The sequence below is a fragment of the Nyctibius grandis genome, chromosome 11 (assembly GCF_013368605.1).
Source record: "Nyctibius grandis isolate bNycGra1 chromosome 11, bNycGra1.pri, whole genome shotgun sequence".
NCBI classification, from domain to species: domain Eukaryota; kingdom Metazoa; phylum Chordata; class Aves; order Nyctibiiformes; family Nyctibiidae; genus Nyctibius; species Nyctibius grandis.
This window is the reverse complement of record NC_090668.1, coordinates 3,098,155-3,122,972: the sequence shown is the minus strand read 5'-3', so window position 1 is coordinate 3,122,972 and position 24,818 is coordinate 3,098,155. Positions and strand designations below refer to the sequence as shown.

The 24,818-nt window shown below is 45.5% G+C and overlaps 1 protein-coding gene and 2 pseudogenes across 1 annotated transcript in view; all 3 read right to left on the bottom strand.

Moving 5' to 3' along the window:
- Positions 1-24,818, bottom strand: part of LOC137668902 (protein FAM118B-like) — a 257,128-nt pseudogene that overhangs the window by 11,154 nt on the left and 221,156 nt on the right.
- The window catches only part of LOC137668857 (zinc finger protein 585A-like), a 38,409-nt gene that overhangs the window by 3,643 nt on the left and 9,948 nt on the right, over positions 1-24,818 (bottom strand). The gene's annotated exons all lie outside the window — the stretch shown is intronic.
- LOC137668858 (putative ATP-dependent RNA helicase TDRD12) overlaps positions 1-24,818 on the bottom strand; it is a 32,908-nt pseudogene that overhangs the window by 3,643 nt on the left and 4,447 nt on the right.

Below are 24,818 nucleotides of genomic sequence, written 5' to 3'. Positions count from 1 at the left end.
AATAGTTCTATAATTTCAGCAGTGTATTCCTAGCATTTCATACTTAAACAGCAGCAGTACCCTGCTAAGAGAAGAACTGTTGGCCTTTCTTGTTGTGAAAGCTGCTGCCCGTTCCAAGTTCCTGAAAGCAGCCTTGCAAGGTGGCTAAACCATGCATGTTTGGACTCAAATTTTGCAGGCTGTTTTGGGCAAGTGATGAAATACTGCATTGTCCTGTTCCTTGAGAGATCTTGCTCCTATGCATGAGAGAATCAGAAAATCTGGCCAGAGGCAAACACAGAGCAAAGGAAGCCTTAAACACTGGTTTTAGGGGAACTAGTTCAGTCAAACAATACCAAGAAATTGTAGCAATTAGCTGGTTGTAAATAAAAAGGGGTGAAATCCCTTCTGTGTAGGGAAGTGTAGTTACATAAAAGACAGACTTTTTGTAGGCTAATTTAGTTTATTTCAGATAGCAGCAATAGCCACAAAAATCTTGAGGAAATATAATACTGGAGACGAAAATGCAGTTATATACAGCTGCAGTTCAGAAACCACTAATGACACTAACAAGAAGGGCAAGAGAGTGTTGTGTGTGTGTGCCAATTTAAAAAGAAAAAAATTACTGGAAAAGTCTTGTGCAGTGAGCTTTAAAAGCTGACTTTGCCCAGGTTCATCACATAACCAGGCAGTATCACTATATGTTACAACCTGGGAGTTAATCTTGCAGAATCCTGTTTACTCAGGGCCTGGGACTAATGAATTCTCACTGCCTCTGTGTGCGCATGCCTTGCTTATCATCCTCTCCATGGGCAGAGGAAAGCTATCCTTTTCTGGATAAATCCAGCAAATCCCCTGTCCGATGCATTTTACCACTATTTTAACAAAGTCTCTTTAATGTGACAGATGCAACTTGAAGCTTCTTTCATATTGCCATTGTAGTTTCCCCTTCCACCATCTAATAGTGTCTGATGAAATAAGCTGAGAAGCACAAACTGAATCTTTGAACGTACAGTGAGGAACTGTTTCAAAGCTCCCTCAAAGCACACAGCTGGACTATGAGATTAGATCTTCTTTTGTAGTTCACTCCTACTTCCGTGTATCAATTCCTGTCAATCATGCTGTGTGTATATGCAGTATAACTTGCCAAGTTCTGTTAACGCAGGTATCAATATCATAAAGAGTCTCCTAAAGGAAATGAGCAACATAAGCTACAAGGACATTTCAGACAAGACATGACATGGAGTTGCAGACAAATGAAGAAAGAGCAAAGGTGAAAAAGTGTGTCAGCAAGCAAAGAAAAATGATCCCAGGTGAAACCTAGAGAAAAAAGAAAAAAAAAGTCACATAAACATCATATTCCTCCTAAAGAAGGACCCCAGATACTGATGGCTCACCACAGCAACCCACCACCAGGATGAAATTACCAGGCTTAGACCCAGGAGGAACAGAGGAAGCAAGTGTGTAACACCAGGAAAAGAGGTACAAAATGAAGAATTTAAGCTTAATTCTCTCCTCACCCCCACCCCCACAATTAGATCTGGACTAACAATGATTACACTCTCAATTATATTAACAATAAATTCTTGGCTTTATTGAAGGTGTACTACCTCTTTGCCCATACACAGGATTTTAAGCACAATAGCAAGTCAAGTGTTGTTCATTCAGGCATGTCATAAGCATGTGCAATAGGAAACTCAGGCAAAGGTGATGACTATTTTTATGAAGCGGTACACAATGCTGAAGGCCTCCTGCCAGAGAGAAACCCCTGAAGGCTGTTATAATAAAGTGTGCTGCAAGGAAGAAAAAAACCATCCCTGGAAAATCAAAGCATACAGTTGAGCAGGAGAGCAAAGCAGCATGACCCCCCTTGCTTACTTTTGCCCGTGACAGTATCAGACATCCTGGCTTTTAGGCAGTGTTGTCTCTAGTAAGAAGAGACACTTGTGAATTTGGCAGCAGCGAGTGTTGGGAAGGGCAACCTCACTGAGCACTGTCAGTCTTCACTTGTCCTGCCTGTCTCTCTGGGACAAAAGAAAGCCTCCAAGGCTTTTGCTCCTCTCTCCCTTCTCCGTAAGAACCCCCCCCCGCCACACCTTCCACCTAAACCTCCCCTTCTCTCCGCAGCGACAAAGCTGTGTACACATCATTGACAATGGCTTTGTGCATCTGACTTTGTTCTTCAGGACAGGATACTTTTCTGGTCTAAAAAAGGAATCTACAGCTGTGTTTAGGCAACAAAATTGTATTTATAGATTTCTTTAATTCCATTTTCACAGTAATACAACTTTTAAGTCTGAAACATAGAGATTAACTTTGGAAAAAGTACATTGCCATAACCACATTTTTCCCAGACAAATTCATTTAAATATAAGGGAGAAGTGGGGAGAACAAAGAACAACCTGCAAATAATTCCAAAACAACCTATTCCAGGATTATCCTGTCTGCACAGTCCCAAATTTAGTAGCCGTTAATCCACTGCAGTTGAGTTCCATCAGCTTCCATTTCTGTCTTTGATTGTAACTTTTTTTTTAATAACACATTTATTTGCTAGCCCAAAGACAGCACCACAGTCTGATTTGGCCTGTTCTTTGGACTTTCTGTACTCTGTTTTCCTATCCAGCCTATTCTATATTTGCTGTAGCACACTATCATTAATTAAAGCCTCTGTGGGAAACAGCTTCTAGGCTACACAGCGTACAAACCATTGCACCTTTATTTGAACTGAACAAAGAGAACATCTAGAGTGAATATGACCCGCAAATATGCCCTGCTGATAACTTAATGGGTTTATCAAGTAATCATTGTGGACCATACAGAGTGTACATAATAGATACAGAAATGAGTAGAGGAAAAGAAGCAGAAGCTGTTTTATATGTTCCATTTAAATTATGTTCGATAGCTGATATTTAAATAGAAGCAGTTTTATTGTAGAAAGTCCTTAGCAGCTTGCTGTAGCTTTGGCAGCCTAGCAGATGCACACAAAATGCACTGCTGCAACCAACGATGGCATGCGTGTCCTCTCCCGAGTTGTTAAATTCACACCACCTTCTTTACGGTATATGCACAAGACAAACAACTTCCCCTTTTCTCTTTGCTAGGTCGGTTGCTGTGTGTAAGCTGCCTACCCTCCAGAGCAATTATCCCTTTCATGACACAATCAGGCCAAGAACTTCCTAATTATATCATATTATTGTGGTCTTCCTCCATTTTGAAATTTATTTCCTCTCTCTCCTCTATCCCCTTCCTGGTTTTCCTGAACATGGGATTCCCAAAATAGCAGGCAAGAACCAGAAGCCATAGAGGACGGAGCAAAGAAAATCAACGAGTTTGCAAGAAACTGTGGCATACAACAAGAAGTACATTAAATTCTCATGGCATACAGTGGAGACCACAGCAACACCATGAGCTGAAAAGGAACGTTCCGTGTTTCCTGCTCTATAGGTCCATGCACATCCCCAAAGCCGGGGGGCCTTACGGTTTCTTCGCTCTCCTCTTGACAAGTTCTAATCCTGAAGAGGGGCAACAAAACAGGCGCCTCTTGTAATCCATCACTCCACTCTGTCTTCTTTTTCATTTGTATATAGAACAAAGAGCTGCCAGAGGCCAACCGATTCCTGCCCAGAAGGACTGGTCCAGTATCTGCACAAGCTGGAAGTGTCACTAACCAACAAGATGCTCTCCTGGGTTTCAGCATATTTAGAGTCCACTCCAGCTGTGGGACTCACACCACTGACTCTGGCTGACACCAAGGAATACACAAGCAAATACAATACATCTTGTATACACTCGTGGACAAAACACTGTACAAAACCACACTGCCATGCAAAACAAACTAAAGTACAATACAAGCTGTACAACACATCACTTAAAAAGTTAAAATACGATACAATAGAGCAGTACAGGACAATAGCAAAATACATTAGAAGACAATACACGTTTGAATACGAAAGAAATTAGAAGAAAAAATACAAGTCATACAATATAATAAATACCACACAATACATAAAATACAGTACAGAATGAAATACTTACGATGTAATAAAAACAATGCAAGATAAAATACAACACGTACATTACCAAACACAAAATACAATACAAAATACAACCAATACAAACTATACAATACGATACATACGTTACACACAATACCTTAACTGCAAAACGATAAACCCCATACCAAACGATACATACAATATGGTCAATACCCTATCATACAACACCTACAACACAATACAAAACACAATACATAAAATACATAACAATACATAAAACACATAACAAAATACAATAGAAAACACAATACATGATACAATGCTCACAATACATACAACACCATATCACAACATGCAATACAATAAAAGATACAAGTAACAGAAGACATACAATACATACAATAAAGACATACCATACATACAATAAAATAGATACCATACACAACATAAAATACATACAATATAATTGTATTCATACAATATATAAAATACAAAGAATACAATAAATGCGATACCACAATATGCAATACATAAAATACAATACAATAAATACCATACAGTACCATAGGTACTATACCGTACAGTACATACCATACCGTACACTACACACCTTACGGTACAGTACATAACAACAAAAAAACAACAAAAAAATACCTTACAATACATAACATACAACACAATAGAGTGCGTACCATGCAATACGATACATACAATATGCACAATACACACACCACCATAAATCGCATAGCAAACATGCAATGCACAATACAGTACAAAATGCAATGCAATACATCCAATACAATACATACCACACCACATGATAATACGCAACACTTACAATAAAACATAACACATACAATACAATACAAACAAGACAATAAACACGATACCACACACTACTACCATGCTATACAATAGGTACAATGCAAGTCACACCACAATCCATTCCAGACTACACAGCCGGAACTCTTTCCATACACACACGCCCTGGAAAGCACCAAGCTGTTCATGGGAGGCGACAGAGGCGCATGCTGAGGGGCTGCAGCTCCAGCGTGCCGTTGCGTGGGTGCAGAGGAGCAGCAGGGCCAGCCGGGCGCTCACCTGTGCTCAGCGGTGTCGGCTCCCGAGATGGGCTCAGCGGGGTCGGCTCCTCATTTGGGCTCAGCGGGGTCGGCTCCCGAGAAGTGCTGGCTGCGGGAGCCTGCTGGGAGGTGGCCTTGGAGGGCGCCGGAGCCGTGCTGGGCCCGGGGGGGCCAGTACAACACAAAATACTGTACAATACTACAGTGCAATACAAAACAAACTAAATACAATACCTAAAGTACAAGACATGCAATACAGTGCAAAATAGAGTACAAAATACAATACAACGTCGTACCTCCTAAAAACCACCAAAGAAAATACAATACAAAATACAAGATGATACATAGAGATCAAGACATATAATAAATACCATAGCATACATTGCAATACACCATACAATACAAAATACAGCACACAACACAAACTACAGTACACAATACAAACTAACCTACAGTTCAATACAAACCAAACTACAGCCCAATCCAGTATGTAGAATGCAATACATAGAATCAAATCCATCCAATACAATAAAGACCATCCCGTCCCATACAATAGAACACAACACACACAACAGAACACACGCAAGATAACGCAACACATGGAAACATACCATAGAATACAATACCTATAACATAGGACAAACTACAAGACGGAAAATACCTTACAAAATACATTACGAAACACAACCCGTACAATACCATACATACCATACCAGACCATACAATACCTGCAAACCTGTGCAATACCACAGCATACATACCATAAGATCCGATTTCATAAATACCATACAATAGAATACATACCATACCATAGAATCCATACTATGCCGTAGAGTACATACCATACAATACAATACAATCAATAGCTATACAATCTATACTATATACACAAGACAAAAAATACCATGCCATGCATACAATGCACAATACAACACAAATACAATACGATAGAAAATACAATACATAAAATACCACACCATGCAATGCAACACAGCGCTTACAAGAAAACAGAATACAACAACTACAGTGGAACACACATAATACAATTCAAAATACAGTATATTAGAAAACATACAAGAGAATAAATACAATACACAGAACACAACACATGCAATAAATACCACACTCTACATACATTACATAAAATACAGTACAATACAATAGACACAATACAATAGAAAATAGAATACAAAAAAGAAGAGATACAAACAATACGATACAGTTGATACAAACAATACGGTACGTGCGATACAGACCAGAAGAGAATACATACCATACCATACCATACCATACCATACCATACCATACCATACCATACCATACAATAAATACCATAGTATTCAATAAAACACAACACATACAATACATACAACACAATGCAATACAATTTACAATAAAAAATACAATATATGCAATATAGACAATGAATACGTGCAAAGCAGTAGAAAATACAAGACCAAAGACAATACGTATCACACCCTACATTCCACACCGTACAACACAAACTACACTACTATACAAAACACATTACATTACAAAATTACAAAATTCTTTTACCATAGAAAATATATTACAATACTTACAGGCAAATACATACAATATAATACATTACAATCACACAATATAATGCAACACAATACAAAGCACACTACAACACCAAATACATTACACGACAGACAATACAGTATAACACAACACCTACAATATAATACAACACAAAAAGAAATACATCGAATACAATTTCAAAAATACATAACAATACAGTACATGCCAGACCGTACAATGCAATGCAACACAGACACTAGAACACACACAAGAGAACACAAACAATACAGACCAAACGATACCATGCAACACCACACGATACCATACGGTACCATGCAATGCCCCACGTCCCATACAATAAAATACCATACCATACAATACAATGCAATACCATACACTGCCCTACCGTACCTACAATACAATGTATACCATACAGTATACTACATACAATACACTACAAAATACACAACAGGAGAGGAAGAGGCGGTGCCCAGGGGTGCCTGTGCTCGCCCTGCCCCGGCAGGGGGAGGCCGGGGTCTCCCTGCGCGCAGCTGGGGCTGCTGAGCTCCCCGCCTGCCGCCGCTGTGGCAGAGGCCCTGCGGGAGAAGCTGCCCTCGCAGCGGGGACGCAGGGCCCGGCCCGGCTTGGCCCGGCCCGTCCGAGGAGAGCCGGGCCGCAGGCCGTTCCCAGGGCGTGGCTGGAGCCAGGCTGTGTCAGGGCAGAGGCGCCTCAGCGAGCTGTCCCCACGAGGGGCCGTAGCAGGTCTGTACCGCGGGGCGGGGGCGTGCTCCAGGCTTAGCTGCGGGGGGGATTGGCCGGGGCCGGGGCTGAGACGAGGGGCCGTCGGGGCTGGGCAGGGCTTGTCTGCGCTGGGCTGCCCAGCTGCCGGTGCCTGCGGCGGGCTCTGCCTTGGGCGCCGCTTTCTCTCCCCTCTCCCCGCCGCTGCCAAGGCGCAGGCGGGCGCTGCCTGGTGGGAAGCTCTGCCGGGCTGCTCTCGCCCCTGGCCGCGGCTGTCGGCGCTCCCTCCTTCCCCCGGGGCTCCCTCCCCTCCCCTCCCCTCCGCCCCCCTCCCGTCTCCCCGGCGGCGGGCGCACGCACAGCTTTGGGAAGCTTCGGCGGCAGCGGCCGGCGTGAGGCGCCGGGGGGGTGAAGACACCGGCCGCGGGCGGGAGCGGCGCTGCCCTGAGGGGGAGGGGGGCGGCGGCGGCGGCGTTTGCGGGGAGCCGGCCGTGGGAGCGGACAGCGTGTGCCGAGGGAGCGGGGAGGGGAGAACGGCGCTTCCCTCCGGGGAGCTGGCGGCGGGCAGCCTGCCTGGAAGTGCGCAGCCCGCGCCCGGCCCCGCCGTTAGGAGCCGGCGCTGCCACCGCAGGCACCGAGTGTGCTCTGGGCTGTGGAACACGGGTGTCCCAGCGGGTGGGGGAAGGGTGAGGTCCCAGCGGTTCAGAGGCAGGGCACTGGAGTGGGAGGCTGGGAACCTCGGGTGCTGCCTGTTTCCACTTCACCAGAGCTCATGGCAGCCGCCCCCCCTTGGCACTGGGGAACTAACGGAGCCTGGGTATGGTTGCAGTACTGGCACAAAGGGCGGGTAGGAAGGTTCATAAACGCGAGCATGTTCAAACCCTCCGCTCGCTTCTCATGCCAATTGGGACGCCTGCACATTTGTAGTCTTAGATTGTTCTTGAAATGAGTCGGTGGTCCCCCAAGGAGTGTCTGGTGGTCGTGATCCCCCCTAGTTGTGGTGTCTGCTGTATGACCCCGCTTCTGCACGAGCGTGGTTGAGGCCTTGCAAAGTTGTTGCACATGTGGGCTGGCCCCAGGGAAAAGATACCATCTGGCCTCCTCAGGACTTACCTCTTCCTCCAGCCAGAGTTGTAAATCACACCAATTAAGGCACAACAAAGGGATTGTTTTGTTCCCAAGGCCCTTATCTCTTGCCAGACTTCCAGGCCTCTGTAGCACCCATCCCCTCCTCCAGCCAGAGTTGTCAAACAAGGTGTTTAAGGCATACAAACTCTGTCTGTCACACTTCCCGAGGTGAATTCACTTGGTAGGGGGAGGGATTTGTGGTTGGTACACACAGTGTCATATTGGTGCTTGTGGTAGCATCTTGCCTATGGGAAAAGCAAGCGAGGAACATTTGTTCCGTGTGGGGAGGCCGTAGCAAGGTTTGCAGTTGTTGTTGTGGACCCTCGCAGAGCAATATCGCACGTGAGTCGTCCTGAGATAGCTGTCCTGGGTAAACATGCTTCCCCTTTGCTGTATGTGGCTCTCTGTGCTGGAAGCGTAGTCCTGTCCACAGTTATATTTAAATGGGCATGATTTTATGAATGCTATTTCTATGAAAGTACTGATATTGTGTAAGTCTGTAAACACTGAGATCTGTATGTAGATTTCTATGAAGTATATACAAAGACTTTTCAGTTTAGCTGGGAAGGGGGTTGTGTCTGTACCAGGTACTGCCCAAGAGTGTGACCAGTTCGTTGAGTTCCTGGGTGCCCTCAACAGCAGGGTGAAAGCAAGTTTAGCTGAATGGGGCTGGTTCTTCCTCCTGGGGGAGAGAAAGGTGGGGGGAGGAACTTGAGCTAAACATGGGCAGCTTTCCCAGGAGGAGCTGTCCTGTGTCTTCTCCCATGCCTGCTAGCCCTGTGCTTTCTAGAACTGTTTTACTTGCCCATGTGGCCTCAGGTGGCTTCAGATGGGAAGACCTAGCCTTTAAACTCTGCCTTCATTTCTGTTACCTGTCTGAAATGGCTTTAGTGTGCCCTAGACTTGCCATGCTTTAGCTCTGTAGAAGTGATGGAAGGTAAAGGTTGCTGCCTCCTGCAAGTCCCCTGATGTCCTAGAAGCTCCGCAAACGCTTCTGCAGAGCTCTTAATGTGAGCGGTGGCCGGTGATGAATAGGGAGAATACTGGGGTGAAAAGAGAAATCTCTGGGAATTCGTAGAATGGGGTCAGGCAGGCAGGCCCTCCTGAGGCCATCTGGTCTGATTTTGTGCTCAGAGTGGGTCCAGTCAGATCATGTTGCTCCACGCTGTGTCCTGTCACGTTTGGGGTAACTCCAGGGAGAAGCGGCATCATCTCTGGGCAACTTGTTCCAGTGCTTGGGCACCCTCGTGGTGAGCAGCTTTCTTTGTCTTGAGTCAGAATCTGCAGCTTGTCTGTTGCCCCTTGTCCGTCCAGTGTGCCCCACAAGAAGAGTCTGGCTCTGTTTCCTCCAGTGAGGGAGAGAAGTAGGAGTGAGAAGTGAGGCAGACACCACCCACCCCCTTGCCCCCACACTCCTCTCCCACGTAGCATCTTCTCTAGCTTTTCCCCCGTCCTTTGGCAGGAGGTTGCCTTCCTGTTGATCAGTGGCTTGCATTTCCCTTAGCCTTCCTTCTGCTTCCAGTAGCCTTCCAGAAGCCCTTCCTGTTGTCCTTCATGCCTTCCTAGTTTGTCTCCAGCTAAGCTGTGACTTTCCAAAATCCATCCCTGCGTTCTTGGACAATGTCTCTCTGTTTCTCCTGGGTGTCCCATCTCTGCCTGCACCTTGTATGTTCTTCCTTTTCTGTGTTTGAGCTGGATCAGGAGTTTCCTGTCCATCAGCGCTGGCCTTCTGCTACTTGTGACCAGCTCTGTGTTTTGGCATGGACCCTTGCGGTGTCTGGGGAGGGGGGCTGTTGTCCTTGAAGTTCTACCAGTTGCCCTGGGCCCCTTTGCCCTCCAGGCCAGTCTCCTGTTGGCTCCTGCCTAGAAGCTCTTGAGGAAGCAGCCGTCTGCTCTGCTCAAGTCCAGCGTTGTGATTGTGCTGGTTTGCTCACTTCCCTCAGGTTTTAAAATTCTGCAACCAAACGGTGGCCGCAGGCAAGCGTGCCCTTGACTTCTGCATCTTTGATCAGTGTTTCCTTGTCTGTGGACAAGGAGTCCAGCGGAGGGTAGAGATGTGTGCCCAGTCATTCTGCTTTCACACATGGGGTGTGAGATGATGTTGCTCCAAGTCTGCTGTCCCCTGGACACGTCCTCAGTGCCCCCTGCACCCTGCCTGCAGAGCCTGAGAAGCCTGTGCTGGTGTAAATGGCTGCAGGCCTTCCTGCCTGGCTTAGCCAGCCTGCTAGCAGAGACCCTCTTGCCTGCTCTGTCACAGAAGCCCTGTCCCTGGGCCAGCAGTCCTTGTTCCTTGTGCTCCTCAAGGAAGGGTCCTAGGAGCTGAAGCCCTGACTGTGGCACCAGCCCGGTGGTGTTGAGCAACAGAATGTGTTTGCTGCTATTTGAGCCTTCCTGAGGAGAATCATGCCAGGGCCCAGGCTCTTCGCCCTGGCTGGTTCTTGATGTTGTGGGGATGAGGGCCTGCTGAGCCTCATCAGCCTTCCTGGAGCATCGTGCACCTGAGCACCCAGTGAGCCACAAGGCACTTGAGACTTGAGGTGGGGTTGGCAGAAGGGTGCCTCTAGCTAGCTGCAAGAGGGGGGCTCTGATAACTGCGAGCCTCCTGGCAGCCTGGCCTTGCCTCACCCTTTTGCCGGTGCTCTACAAAGAGGACGTGGCCTGTGTACAGGCAGGAGCGCCCCACCTTCCCCTGCCTCCCTGGGTGTGTTGTGCAGATGAGCCGTGTATGTTCGAAGTACAGAGACATCTCTCTGCTCTGCAGACAGCCTATATTCCACGTACAGGCAGGAGAGCCCTGGGGTTACTACCTGCGTGCACCAAGTCTTTGCTCTGCAAAGAGATGGTAGGTGTTACATGTAGGGGTAGGTGAGGCGCTGCTTTTCTACATTCCTGTTTTATATTTAGCCCCTATATTCTCTGTGCAGACAGAAAAGCCTCTCATCACCTTGCCTGCGTGTATTCCGCATATGCAGAGGCTGTGTGCTAAAGAAAAGACTGAAAAGCCTTCCTCTCCCCTTGAATATGTTCTATAGACATAAACCAAATCCTCTCTTTAGGATCTCTTGTGTGTACCGACAGAAAAGTATGACTGTGTGGGTCTTGTATAGTCTTGTATGGAAAGAGGCCGTCTCCTGTAAGCAGAGAAGACCTGCCTCATCTCTGTGTACCTACTCTACGTACAGGTAGTACATATTCTATATACCAGCAATACACGAGCTCTGTACAGACAGAAAACCGTGCCTTGCTTCTCTCTCTGTGTATGTCTGCATGTAAAGTACGTGTGTTCCTGTGCCTGTGCTCCATGTGGGGACAGCACACACTCCACACCCAGAGAGAAAGGCCCTTCCTCACTTGGCCTTGAAAATGTCGGTGTTCCATGTAGAGACAGTATCTGTTCACCGTAAGGACATCGACATTCGTATTCAACATCAAGACATAAAGCGTAGCTTCCCCTCACCTGTCTGTCTGTTCTGTGTGGTACATCCGCAGCTGACAAATTGTATGTCTCTGCTGTACGTTCTCTGTACGTGTTCTGTGTAGAGGGTGCGTGTATGGAGAGGAACACAGGGGTGTGCTTCCCGTGTCTGTGTACTTTTGTGTGTGTGGATAATGTATCTTGTGAATAGAGAGAGGAGAAAAGCCTCAGTGAGATGAGGTCAGCTGAGGCTTCTCTTCCTGGCGATAGAGCATATAGTGTCTGTGGATGATCTGTATCGACCGTGCGTGGGGGAAGGTGTGTCTATGTTTGAGACAGACATCTGTTGACACGTATCTGTAGGTGTCTGTCCGTATATATTGTGTTTATACCTGCTGCATGTTTTCTGTATATATTGTCTGTGTATAAAGGTACCTAGATGGTGTCCTGGCTGTGTGTGTTTCATATCCAGACAGCAGTTGCCTCACTCAGCAACTTCTTGTTGGGGAGTTCTTGTTCTGTCTGTAGAATATACACAGCCTAGAGGTAATGTAAATGAAATGAAGAAAGCTTCAGCTAAGCAAGGTGAGGCTTTTTTGTTTCCATGCAAAATACGTGCTCTCTTGTTTATGCCCCGTTCACAGGTGCAGAAACCTCAGCCAGACTCTTCTGAGTGTCGTCAGTATCCGTAACGTGGAGTTCTGTCTGACCTCTAGATGGAAAGCAGGGACATAGTCCAAACCCTTTTGTCCGTCTGCCGAGTCTCTGCTGTCTGAATGTCTTCTAGCTGCAGCCTGGGGAGCTTGGCCGAGTCTTGTGCCTTGACACGGGTGTGGACTTTGTGCTGCTTGTGGCTTGTGTATCTCTTGGGTAGTGGGCGAAGAGCGAGGGCGAGGTGTCGACTTAACAAAGTTTGAACGGCAGAGTTCACTCGCTTACTTGCTCTGACAGGGAAACTGAGGTAGGGCTGGGCTGGAATGATTTATAGAGAGATGGGGAATGGACGGGGTAGAGGGGAAAAGGGTAAGGGCAAAGAGTAAGGAAGCCCCTGCGATGGAGTGAGGAGGTTCAGAAAGGACCCCCTTGCTTTCTAAACTCGTTCTCAGAGAGGAGTCTAGGTGCGGCTGGATCCAGTTGTGGTCCCAGACTTGGTCAATGGTTTATGTCTAAGGGAACTGGATACAGGGATTTCAGTGGTATTGATTCAATATGGTGTTAGGTGTTTTGTACAACTTTGGGATAGCAGCAATTTAAGATTAAACACTGTTATGGTAAATCACAAGATTGGATTATAGGATTTTCTAGCAATACTTAATCAATAATCAACAATCTGTTATAATCGATGCAGTGATTTAGTTAAAGATTTAGCAAGGTTTCTTAAATTGCGTATATACACACGCACAGAGAAATATAGAAATAGAGGTAGATATAGAGATAAACCTATAATTAAGACGTTTCTTTTTCTGCAGATCATAAATTTTTGGAATCCAATAATCTTTGAAAATCTCGCAAAATCGAAATACAGTGAATTACCCTATTTTTTTTTATTAAAAAAATTTATGACTAAAGGTTTTAATTCTAACATCCTCATGCTTGCCTCCTTTAGAAATATCATCCCCATCACCCTATCCAGGCTTAACAGAGCTGCTTCTATCTCTTGCTTCCCAGTCAAACCAGATTGCACTCCTCTTACCTCACACTGTTGGAGGACCAGCAAAGAGATAATGAAAGCACAGAAGAGATTTTTCTATTGCTATGTTGTTATATATATTCATTGCTGTAATATCTGAAGAAAGAACTATTGCAGGAAAAGTCGTCCTTGGTCTCCACCTCTGAAATGCCGACTATACAATCCCACAAAAAAGGTGGGAAACTGGAGCATGTTCTATTGCAGATAATTTTGAAGCAGTTCTATGTCAGTTTTTAAGAAAATACTCATTAAGAATGCTACCATCCTCCCATGCCCTATGACTTAAAGCTTAACTAAATTCTGGTAGACTTTCACAGGATGACAGAAAATGTTTCTTTCAAGTCAGAGAAACGGCCTTCTACAATTTCAACTACTCCAGAGTAGAAAGCAACAGAATAGAACTTCTTAATATGGTGGCTTAAGTTTTCTCCTCGCATACCACTCCTCATGAACCATTTCTGCTTCATTTACTTAATTAGTGAATACCAGCACCTTCTGAAGATTATTCTGGGTAAAAAACAGTATTTTGAGTAGCACAGCAATTCTCTCACTGTTTGTGCAAAGTTGCACGACCTGTTGCACATTTCCACAGATGGAAGCTTCTTCCATAGCTGTTATCACAATGTAAGGGTCGTTCAAGAACTCCTTTATCAGCTGTGCTATATGTTTATGCCAATGAGTTCCAACAGCAATAATCTGATGCGGTGAATACTCCCGCTCTTCAGTAATAACGGCTTTCTTGCAATAATCTAATATAGTAAAAACCTGTTCAGTAGCATCCGAGAACAGTACGTCAATCTCATCAAAAACAAGATGGCAAAGTCTACAAAATAATAAACAGTGATGTTCAAACAGTCTCAGGAGGCTGTACCGTGTAGTCACAATTACTTCACATCCTCGAATTTTCACACTTCTAGCTTCTTTTTTTGTTCTGCCCAAGTATTATCAACATGGGATGAAGATGTCTGGAGCACCTCGCGTATGTTTTCAGGAGCTCAAAACCAAGTTCTGCCTTCTTCCGCCCAGGACATAAAATAAGTGCTAGCGGTCCAGTCCTGCTTGGCAAGGCTTTGTAGCAACTTTCGTACTGCAGAAATGTAAGAAGTGGTGGAATATATTAAAAAGGATCATTTCCCTGATACGAGATGGCAACTACATCACATCCTTGAGCTACTGGCGGCCAACAGTAAGATTCTGTGAAGTTAGGGCCTAAAAATTTTTTCCGAGTAAGTTCCTTTTTCAGACTATCAAAAAGTGGTGCTGTTTCCAGAATTGACGATGGCTCAATTTTGTTGCTAAGAAAGACAAAGTTTCTTTCTTCACCAACATTCTGAAAACTCTCTTGGTCATCTTCAATTATTAGTGTTTTCAGAGGATCAGAATTTAAGAACTGCTGAAGCCTGTCTGTGTGAACTGCTGTATCTTCCTTGAAAGGCAAACTTGGAATTGCTTTGACAATAGATGCAGTATTTCCATTTAGATCTGTGCTTGACCTTTGGTATGTCTCTTCAAGAAAGGAACTGGAAACAGCAAGACCTGTTTCAATGTTTGTTGATAACTTCTCCTGAAACAGCACTGGCCTGAAAGCAAGCGCAGGATTAACATTTTTCACTGGAAGAGACTCAACATTTAATGATGTTTGATTCTCCTGATAATCTGCAGAGCTGTGGGGTTCCCACGGGACAATGGTGGGAATGAGCTACTGAACAAGCTATGTGCAGGCATGTCCAGGGGGTGGTAATGGGGTGGTAATGAACTAGCCAATCATAATACAGAACAAGGGCCTTGGCTCTGAGAAAAATAAGATATGGGGAAGTTGAAAAATAAGAAAGAATGCTGCAGCTGCAGCTGCAAGATATAGCTTTTTAGCATAAGCCAATCAGAACTAATATAGAGGTGGGTGAACAAAGCACACTAACCAAGCATAATAGAAATGACACGTACACAGATCGTGTACAAAAATAGAATAGTATAAATGTACCCTCAGATACGTAAATAAACGAGATCTGCTTAACGATCATATTGGTCTGCGTGCATTTACTCCGTGCCCTCTCAAGTTAACGGAAACAAGTGGCGCCTGGAACAGGGGCCTGACCCCGGACCAGGGGCCCTTCGGCCGGAGACTGCGGAGAAGCAGCGGACAACGGACCGAAAGGGAAGGGTTGAGAGGAAGCCAGCTGTAGAGTGCTGCCCCGGCACTGGATTTTCGCACCGGGAAAAAGAAACGGATGCGGTTCGCACCGGGAAATGGATGCGGTAAACCTGAGTTTTGCTAGCAAAGGAAAACCTGGGTAGGGCTTCCCAGGCAGCTGGGGGAGGAATGGGGTCTACCCTGACCAAGACAGAAGTGGCAGTGGTGAAACTCCTCCAACATATACTCTCTGTGAGAGGAATTAAATACGATGAAGCTGCATTAAAGCAGTTACTGTCTTGGGCAAAAGATAAAGGACATTTTACAACCTTTAATGATGTCTTTGAAGTACCTTCATGGGAGAAGATTGGTGACTCTCTCTGGGATGCAGTGTCAAGTGGTGATAAGGAAGCCAATAACTTGTCTACTACATGGAGGCTGGTTAGCGAAGCATTAAAAGGAATAAAAGCAGAGAGAGAAGTCACACATCAGCTTTTATGGCTTTAGGACCACAGGCACCTACTACCCCCTCGCTGTTTGTGGGACCAAAATCTCCCACGGCCCCAGTGGCTTTACCAGTGGCAGCTCCTTTACCGCTGTGGGTACAGACGGCTCTGAAAAAAGCCGAGGAGCAGGGAGCAAGTAAAATAGATACAGATCCAGCAGAACCGGTAGTGCGCCCTAAAACACGAACTCAATTTGGACTAATTGATTTAGACGCTGAACAGGAGACTTGGCCGAAACCCCCTCCGAAACCCCCTCCTCTCACTGATCTCTCTACGGATGAGGCTGAGCAGGAGGACAAGAAGGAGGGTAAACCTGCTTCGTATCCACCTTTACCGGATTTGCCGTTTCCTGAGTCTGTTGAACAAAGTTCACATTCCGGCGCTAAATGACCACCGTTAAAGTCGCCATTTACGGAGTCAGCAGTACCAGAGTCACAAGGACTTAAAGGACTGTTACCATCACGAAATGGACACGAAATTGACATGACAGAACTTGGTAGACGACTGGAAGAATTAAAGAAGGAACTGCAGCAGCACCCTTCAGCCAACGCCTCAGGACACGTGACTATGTCTCCCCCAAACCCCCTCTGTGTTCAGGACAAGTATTAGGGCCACCTCAACCTCCTTTGCAACTCCCTACTCCACCTTTGGGTCAGGGTGGGGGGGAGGCTTGAGTCCATCTGGTAATGTGGGAGGTGAGGGAGAGGGTCAGTGTCTACCCGCGTATACAGGGGAAGACGGGGGGGAGGAGTAAAATGGAAAGGGATCATTCGGGATGCGTTATTAGAAGGGGTTATAATTCCACAAGCATATCCAGTGATTGTGGGTGCGGGTCCCGAGGGAAGAAATATTTGGCAACCATTAGATTGGAAAACTGCAAAGGAAGCATTGTTACTACAGTTAGCGAGGGACAACACAGATGAGGACTGCAGGAAAGTTATTGCAGGGATGGCAAATCGTAACCCCACCTTAACTGAGCTAATGGATGCTTGTGGGAAAGTAGGAGCCACCACGTTTCAGATGGAGCATTTAGCAAAACTTTAGCAGCGGCAGTTAAGGTAGTTCATTGTTGTTATACATGCGGGCAAGAAGGTCACTTTAAGAAAAACTGCCTTAAGAAGTCGAAGCTGAGTGGGAGAGAGAACTCTGTTTTGATGTGACATTGCTGTGGGAAGCTGGGGCATTTTGTGAAGCTGTGCAGGTCTAAGTATAATGCTCAAGGTCAGCTGATAACAACCAGCTGCAGAGTGCAGGGAAACTGGAGAAAGAACGTGGGGAGGAACCGTGTGCTGACACAAATGAATCTTCCCAACCAGTTCCAGGCCTAAGCAGACAACTCGCAGCCCGAACCGCAGGGAGTGCAGGACTGGTGTTTCCACGCGGGGTTAACCTGCGCGGCTACCAAGCCTTGGACCTGTGGCAAACGGCCGTTGTGGAACGAGTGCAAATGTGGAACATAAGGCTCAAGTTATGGCTGCGGCCGTACTTGGGGCTTATGTCGTCACAATTGCAGTCTCTATTCCAATTGTTAGCAGGGGACACAACTTTAACAGCACCACGACAGACTACTGCAGAGGTACAGCAACTGATTACAGAAATAGAAAGCAGGCTACATTCCAAATTTGTATAGCGTATTGATTTGAATCAGGAAATACAAATTATCACTTTGTTTGATAGGCAAATTCCGTATGCAATAACTGGTCAATGGAATTCAGAATAATCAAATTCGTTACATATATTGGAATGGTTGTTTCTACCTTTAAGAACAAAGAAAACTGTCCCCATGATTGCAGAGCTATTGGCACAGATTATCATCAAAGGACGGATGCGATGTGGGGAGCTTGTGGCCAGAGATCCTGCATCACTAACTGTTCCTATTGCAGCTCAGTACTTTGAGTGGTGTATGGCTAATAGCTTTGCTTTGCAAACAGCCATGGAGAATTTCTCGGGACAGGTTGTTGAGTGCGGAACTTCCAATTACCACGAGAGTGTTGCGTACGAACACTCCCGTGGATGGAATTACCATTTTTACAGATGGATCTGGGAACACAGGCAAGGCGGGCCTTGTCTGGTATTCTGACGGCAAGTGGGAATCTATGGTAGTACAACAAAAGGGTTCACCTCAGGTGGTAGAATTACGAGCTGTATTAGAAATATTTCAAAATTTTCCCATTCCCTTTAATTTGGTTACTGATTCAGCATATGTGGCTGGCATTGTAAAACAATTAGACAGATCTGTTATAGAACATACACGTAATCAGTGTGTTTTTGAATTGCTGCGAACTCTGTGGCAAGAAATTCAAATCCAAACTGCATTGTTTTATGTTCTACATATAAGAAATCATACTAATTTGCCTGGGTTTATTGCAGAAGGCAACACCCAAGTGGACTCTTTGATTTCTGACTCTACAAATTCTACTACAATGACTATACAGGTGCCGGACATTAAACAACAGGCACGTATATCACATGAGTTTTTTCATCAAGGACATCGGGCACTGCGACGACAATTTCACAGAACTCCCCGTATTCTCTTCAGCTTCCTCAAAATGAGCGAAGTTCTTCGAGACAAGATCGTCGTTAACGCATATCTTTTCATCTTTTGTTGTCACATAAAGAAAAATATCAAATGTGTTATCTTCTACAGCACATAACTGGGCTTTCGTTTGGGTAGCTGCTTTGAGAAGGTTTTGAAAATACTTAATAGCAGCAAAATCCCATCTTTTGGCTGGTATCATTTTTGCAGTATTCTCACACAAGTCGCCATGCAACGTCAATGGCTTTGTGCGATACAGTCGACACTTTTTTGCTCTATATGGGACCCGCATAAATGCTTCCAGTGCAACTTGAATGCTCTAATACCAAGACTTCCATGTTTCTCAGCTAGAGTCTTCCTCAACACGCGCTGAGGCGATGTCGGGCGGTTGGCGGCAGGGGGGAGGCGCGTCGTCGGCGCGGGGTTTTGCCATCACAGAAACGTGGTGGGATGACTCTCATGACTGGAGTGCTGCTATGGATGGCTATAAGCTCTTTAAGAGGGACAGGCGAAGCAGGAGAGGCGGTGGGGTAGCGCTGCATGTTAGGGAGTGCTTAGACTGTGTCGAAATTGAGGAAGATGGTGAGGATGACAAGGCTGAATGTTTATGGGTGAAGATCAGGGGGAAGGTCGGCAGGACGGACATTACGGTGGGAGTCTGTTATAGACCACCCAACCAGGATGAGCAGGCGGACGAGGCGTTTTACAAGCGGCTGTCAGAAGCCGCCCGGTCGCCGGCCCTTGTACTCGTGGGCGACTTCAATTTGCCGAATGTCTGCTGGAAATACAACATGGCAGAGAGGAAGCAATCTAGGAGATTGCTCGAATGTGTGGAGGACAACTTCCTCATGCAAGTGGTAAATGAGCCCACTAGAGGAGGGGCCCTGCTTGACCTGTTGTTTGTGAACAGAGAAGGACTAGTGGGAGATGTGAGGGTCGGTGGCTGTCTTGGGAGTAACGACCACGAAATGTGAGAGTTTTCGATAGTGGGGGAAGTAAGGAGGGGCAAGAGCAGAACTTCTACCTTAGATTTCTGGCAGGCAGACTTTAGCCTGTTTAAGAGGCTGGTGGACCGAGTCCCTTGGGAGTCGGTCCTGAAGGGCAAAGGAGTCCAGGAAGGCTGGACATGCTTCAAAAGGGAATTGCTAAATATTCAGGAGCAGGCTGTCCCAGTGTGTAGGAAGAGAAGCCGTCAGGGAAAAAGACCGGCCTGGTTAAACAGAGAACTTAGGCTAGATCTTAAGGAAAAAAAGAGAGCCTATTTGCTCTGGAAGAAGGGTCGGGTAACTCGGGAGGTCTATAGGGACGTGGCCAGGTCGTGTAGGGAGAAGATTAGAAGGGCCAAAGCTCAGTTAGAGCTTGATTTGGCTGCTACAGTCAAAGATAACAAAAAAAGCTTTTAGAAATACATCAACAGCAAAAGGAGGGTCAAGGAGAGCCTCCCCCACTTGCTGAATGAGGAGGGTAGTGTAGTGTCAGGGGATGAGGAAAAGGCAAAGGTGCTCAATGCCTTCTTTGCCTCGGTCTTTAATGTCAAGACCGGTTGTCCTCAGGAGACTCGGCCCCCAGAGCCTGAAGTTAGGGACGGGGGGTGCTGTGTGAACCTCCCGTAATCCAGGAGGAGACGGTTAGTGACCTGCTGTGCCAGTTGGACACCCACAAGGCTATGGGCCCGCATGGGATTCACCCCAGAGTAATGAAGGAACTGGCAAATGAACTTGCCAAACCACTCTCTATTATCTACCGGCAGTCCTGGTTAACTGGGGAAGTTCCAGCTGACTGGAAATTAGCAAATGTAACGCCCATCTACAAGAAGGGCCAGAAGGATGATCCAGGGAAGTATAGGCCTGTCAGCCTGACCTCGGTGCCAGGCAAGGTGATGGAACAGATCATCCTGAGTGCCATTACACGGCACATGCAGGACAATCGGGGCATCGGGGCCAGCCAACCTTTCAATTCATGAAAGGCAGGTCCTGCTCGACCAATCTGGTCTCCTTCTATGACCAAGTGACCCACTTAGTAGATGAGGGCAGGGCTGTGGATGTAGTCTATCTAGACTTCAGTAAGGCATTCGACACTGTCTCCCACAGCATCCTCCTAGACAAACTGGCTGCCTGGGGCTTGGATGGGTGGACTCTTCAATGGGTTAAAAACTGGCTGGATGGCCGAGCCCAGAGAGTGGTGGTGAATGGGGCAAAGTCCAACTGGCGGCCGGTCACTAGCGGTGTTCCCCAGGGCTCAGTTCTGGGGCCGGTGCTGTTCAATATCTTTATAGATGAACTAGACGTAGGGATAGAGTGCACCCTCAGTAAATTTGGAGATGACACTGATACCAGACGGTTCAGTTCAGCAACGGTTTAGCAAGAGTAGGCTCTAAAGGCCTGCTCTGTGTTACCTTTACACAGAACAAACTTTCCTGTCAATAATTTTCATTTTAGCTAGAATAATAGAGTATAACAATAGGTTCTGAAGCAAACTACATGTTTTGTAGATAGAGTCTGTTTATGGGATTGATAACAAGGTTCTAGTAAACAATGATTCATGCTGTTTACGCTTAGTCTTAGAAAAAAGAAAGGTCTCTGCTAATTATATAAGGCCAAAAGACAAAACAAAACTGTAGAGAACAACTTTGTGATGTCTAAATTAACTTGATTCATAAACTCTTGTGTCAGAGGAGAGATAAGTTCAAAATGATATCTTCTTCTTGGGAACACATGTACTTGTAAACAAGAAGGCCTCGACCACGCTTGCGCACAGGCACAATTAAAGGGGAATTGCGACCACCAGCGACCCCCAGAGACCACCCAAGACCCCTTCCCCAATTTAGCACGCATGCGTAAAGACATTACATAATGCATTACATAATGTATTATGCATAAGTTTTTTTTTTTGGAATGCGTGGGCTTTGCTTGGAATTGTATATATAAGGAGCAAGCTTTTGTTCTTAGACGTGCATGCTAGGAGGAGAGATCCCCCGTGCACCCAGCGCTGCAATAAACCAATGTCGGCTTTCTAAACTATCATTTGGTTTGGAGAGGTTTCTTGGTTACTATTTTCCAGTAACAGAATTTGGCGACCCAGATGGGACAAGCTCTCCGGAATCTCCACAGACCAGAGGAATCGTGAGGACTCCAGCGCGCACCGGAGTATTTTCGGGGAAGCCTCCGATTCCCTGGTCGGGTGAGTTTCCGAGACAGCTAACAGCTATCTGGGAGATTAACGACATTGGTTGTGAGTATCGGTACCGGTATTTTAATTTGGTTTCTTGGTTGTTTGGTTGCTTACAAATAAGCCGTACCTGAATTAAGTGCGCATTGTTAAGCTGTTGGTTTTGGTGTGCACAATTGTGATAATCCGTACGCTACTACGGGGACGCCCGGAGTCCGGATTTTGGGTTGAATATTGGTTTTGTATATATATTTGTATATATTTATATATTCATTTCTGCTTAGCGAAAGTGCTTTTGACTTTTGGCTTGCAAGTTTCTCTCTGTGTTCTCCGTTCCTCCCTTTTGGGGGAGGGAAGGGAGAAAAGGGGGGGGCGAGCGGCGTTTGCCGTTTACTGTCTGCCACCGGTTTAACAGCCAGTCTGGCTTTGAACTGTGACAGATTTATTTGTAATTGTGGTAATTGTGGCACTCGTATAACTTTGTTCAGGTATTCATGTTAATTTTGAAACTTTGTAAAATGGGAAACAAACAGTCTACTGAAGGGGTGGGTTAGAGTCCCACTGAAAATGGTATAAGGCGTTTGAGTCCCCAGCATCTTGTTATTTTGTGTTAAGGCGTTGGTTTTGTGTCTCTGTGTTTTAATACTGCTTTTGTGTTCTGATATTATTTTGCAATGGGTAGCAAACCCTTGGTGGAAGGGGGATTCTGAAAAATCTCCTCTAGGATGTATATGGAAACATTAGAAAAAGGTGGGGGGGGAGACACTCTCACCAAGAGGAAGCTTGTAGAATATTGTAATCACTGGTGGCCTTTGTATATCCTAGACGATAAGGAGAAATATCCAAAGAAGGGGAGCATAAGTTACAACACAATACTGCAATTAATGCTGTTCTGTAGACGAGAGGGAAAGTGGGATGAGATGCCGTATGTGAATTTGTTCTTTGCATTACGGGATGATTATGATGTGTGTAAGGAATGTGGTTTGATTGTAAGCGAAGGTGAGGTATTGGCGCGGTAGAGGCAGGGAAAAAGAAAGTGCCTGAGCGTTGTTGTTCAGCATGCAGCATCGGCAGGCGGTGCAACAAGTATAAGGAGAAAAGAAAGGAGGAGGAGAACAAGGAGGATGTTCAAATGTTAGTTGGACCTAGAAGGAATAATGAACAGAGTGATTCAGATAGTACCGATGGTGAAGCAGGTTTCAGTCCGGTAGCAGGTAGGACTAGGCAGGAAATGCTAATATACAAGCCCCTCTCAGACAAGCAGCAGGACCGGAGGGGCCAGTTAGAGTAAAAGTGCCGTTTTCTGTATCGGATTTAAAATCCTGGAGGGAGATGGCAGGAGTATATAGGGAGGACCCTGAACGGGTAGCAAAGGTTATGGAAACTATAATTGAAAATCATGATCCGGATTGGAAAGATTTGCAAATTATCTTGAATAACTTAGTGATTTTCAAGGAAAAACAACTCATTCTGGCCCAAGGCCAGAGAGGAGGCTGAACGAGTGCATGTACAAGCTGCACAAGCAGGACGGCTAGATGAACATCTTCCTCCCAGTAATCCTGATTGGGACCCTAACATTCCTGCTCAGAGGTTGTTATTGACCGAATACCAATGATTGATTTTACATGGTGTTCGGAATGCTATTCCAAAGTCAAAGAATTGGTCTAAACTGTATCAGGTCATTCAAGGAAAGAATGAGGATCCCTCCTCTTTCCTTGAAAGACTAACAGAGGCTGCAAGAAAATACACCGATTTGAATCCAGAAAATGATGTAGACGCTGTCTCTTTAATACACATTTTTATGGGACAGTCTAGTGCAGATATAAAATGGAAACTGCAGAAAATAGAGGGGGCGGATGCCTGCTCGCTAGACAAAATGTTAGAGAATGCCTGGAAAGTGTGTAACAACAGAGAAAACGTAGAGGAGGAAAGAAAAAAAAAAAAAAAAGGTGTTTAAAAACAACCAGCAACTGGCAGCAGCTATAGCCCAGGAAACTGGAAACTGGTAGGGTTAGAGAACGGAATTATCAGGGGAGGCAAAGGGAAGAAAAATCTTCCGATAAAGTACCAGGTGCTGCAAAACAATTAGAAAAAAAAAATCAGTGTGCTTTCTGCAAGCAGAAAGGGCACTGGAAAAAGGAGTGTCCGCAATCAGGTTGGCGAGGCGTTGGAAAAATGCCAAGGAAAGCTGCTAACATGATGACTTTAGATTTAGACTGAGGAGGACTGGGGGAGAATCGAAACCCTCCCCAACAGAACCCCTGGTTATAATAAGATTAATAAATGAGAAAATAAAATTTTTAGTAGACATGGGAACTATCTATTCAATATTAAATACATGCAAGGGTAATTTGAGTGATCAAAGCATGCCAATTATTGGTGCCACAGGGCAGAAAGAAGATCGGTCATTTTTCCAGCCTTTAAAATTTGGAATTGGGAAAAGGGTGTTAACCCATCAATTTCTCTACATGCCAGATTGCCCCATGCCGCTGTTAGGACAAGATATGCTGAGTAAATTGAATGCACAAATTACTTTTACAAAAGGAAAAATCCAAAACCATATCCCTGAAAATAAAGCTTTGGATGCCCAAGTTTTTGTATTACAGAAGGAAGACGAGTTACAGGAGATACCAGAAGAAACTGAAAACGCTGTAACACCTTTTGTATGGGCCTCAGGAACACCGGGACAATCCTGAGCGGCAGAGCTGGTAATCATCCAGCTGAAACCAGACGCCTGACCAGTAAGACGAAAGCAATATCCAATTAAGCTGGAAGCAAGAAAAGGACTAAAACCACTAATAGAACAATTTCTAAATTTTGGGTTACTAAGAGAATGCCAATCAGAATACAACACTCTGATACTGCCGGTTAAGAAACCTCATTCAGAAGAATATAGATTGGTTCA